Source organism: Myotis brandtii, unplaced genomic scaffold (genome assembly GCF_000412655.1).
Source record: "Myotis brandtii unplaced genomic scaffold, ASM41265v1 scaffold920, whole genome shotgun sequence".
In the NCBI taxonomy this organism is placed as follows: domain Eukaryota; kingdom Metazoa; phylum Chordata; class Mammalia; order Chiroptera; family Vespertilionidae; genus Myotis; species Myotis brandtii.
This window is the reverse complement of record NW_005371792.1, coordinates 956,942-959,238: the sequence shown is the minus strand read 5'-3', so window position 1 is coordinate 959,238 and position 2,297 is coordinate 956,942.

Genomic DNA, 2,297 nt, shown 5'->3' with positions numbered 1-2,297 from the left:
GAAGGCTCTCCGGAACCAGAGACAAATCTGTCCAGCCCTTCCCCTGGGGGTGCAAGGAGAGCACCTCGTAAAGATCCACCCAAAAGGTTGTCAGGTGATATGAAGCAGCATGAACCTACGTGTATTCCAGCGAGTGGAAAGAAAAAATTTCCTACGAGAGCCTGCAGAGTTTGTGCCGCCCATGGAAAAAGGAGCGAATCTAGATACTTATGTAAATTTTGTTTGGTCCGTCTTCATAGAGGAAAATGTTTTACGCAGTACCATACATTAAAAAAGTACTAGGAACTTTAATTGTTTTTGTAAATAAAAATGTTATAATTATTGAAAAACAACACCTAAAGTGCATTATGATCTGTAGTTATGATGATTTAAATAACGTGCAGTTTGCCCAAAAACGTCCGGTCCCTGGTGTATGTCTTAGAGATTTCTATGCGGTACGCAATGTGTTAAAATCACCGAGTAAGGTAGAAACTCACAGAGGTTCAGTCCGTACATCTCTCAGCTTGTCCACAAAAGCGCCCTTTTCGCCAAAGAACTTCCCCGGCTGGAGGAATGGGCTGCAGGGAGACTGGCCTGAGAGGTGGCCGGGGCCTTGACTTACGAGTTTAATTTGTTCCATGACGGAGCTCCTAACTCATATAACTCGTATGTCAAATCAAAAGTGAACGAGTGAGACACAGTGATGATGGGCTGATGTTGTGACGTTCACTCTGACATTCGCTGAGCCAACTAGTGGTGGGGTATGTGAAGCTGACTCATCACCGAATTTTAGCTCGCAACTCAAAGCAAAAAAATCGGCCGAGAGAGGGCTCGTATCTCGAAAAACTCGTTAGTCGGGACACTCGTAAGTCAAGGCCCCACTGTACTTGGAAGATTCGCTAATTTGCTTTGGTGGCTTCCCCACAACACACACACCCCATACGAAAAAGTCATGTGAACTTTGCATTACGTCCCTTAATTTATCGCTGCTTATTTAAACTATTTAAACTGTTATAAGTTTTACACTATTTTTTTCCTCTGACCTCATATTATTTGCTCACACTTATTCATCCAGCATTTTTCATTACAGTGTGCATTACCTATTTATTTGGGTAGTATTCGTGGTTTTATGTTTGTGTCTCCCAAACTTTAAGTTGCATTACGAAGGCATTCTGAAATATTGACCAAGGGCTTTGAGATTATATTTATAATCGTAAAGGTAAAGACGGCTGGAGAATAATTATAAAGTAGATACCTTAAAGGTATTACAAATATAAAGATAATCCAGATTAGGTAAATGTACTTTTTTCCCCAGGTTTTGTAAAATTGAATTTGTGTTTACGAAAAACTTTCTCAGGAGTTCCTGCCTCACTAATCTATGGCAATCTTAACCTTGAACATGTAATCTTTGTTTGTTTGATATATAAAATAAGAATGTACTCATATTTTTGTTATATAAAAGTGAATTTTAATTTACTAGTTGACCTTGGAATATTTAATCCACTAACTGCATTGACTGATTTTTATCATAACTCAAATGATATTAAAAATCTTTTTCAGGTTTTGGGGGGTTTCAGAAAAATATCTGTTCCCCCCCTTGCATCAATTATTATGAGGCAAACAAAAATAAATGGCAATTATAGCACAATATGCAAAATTATATGACAAAAACTTTTAAATCCTACTCAAGGCAAAAAGACTAGAACAAATGAAGACATATACCATGTCCTTGAAGAAGGCTCAACATCATAAAAAAAAATCAATTGCCCATAAATCAATTTCTAAATATAATGCAATACCAATAAAAATACCAACAAAAAAATGTTGGGGTCAGGGAGTGGAACTAGACAGGTTGACAAGAAAAATGGGGGAACAGCACGTTGTTTTGACTAGTTTGCATGTGGCCACACCTGATAGAAATCCATGGTTTAATTACATGAGGGGTATTGTAATAAAGAGCCTGCAGGTAGCTGGTTCAGGTTTGTTGCAGAGAAAGATAAATATCACATGATCTCACTCATATGTGGGGTATAATGATCAACATAATTTGATGAACAAGAATAGATTTATAGACAAACGGTAGGGGAGCGGGGATTAGAGAGCAACCAAGGGACTTGTATGCAGGCATATTAGCATAACCAATGGACACAGACACTGGGGTGGTGGTGGCATCCCCGGGGTGGGAATGGCTGGGGTCGGGGGGAGGTCAATTGGGGAAAAAGAAAACATGTAAAACTTTAGACAGTAAAAAATAAATAAACAACTTTAAAAAAAAGAAAAAAGAGATAGAGGAATATATAAACAAATAGAAGAATATA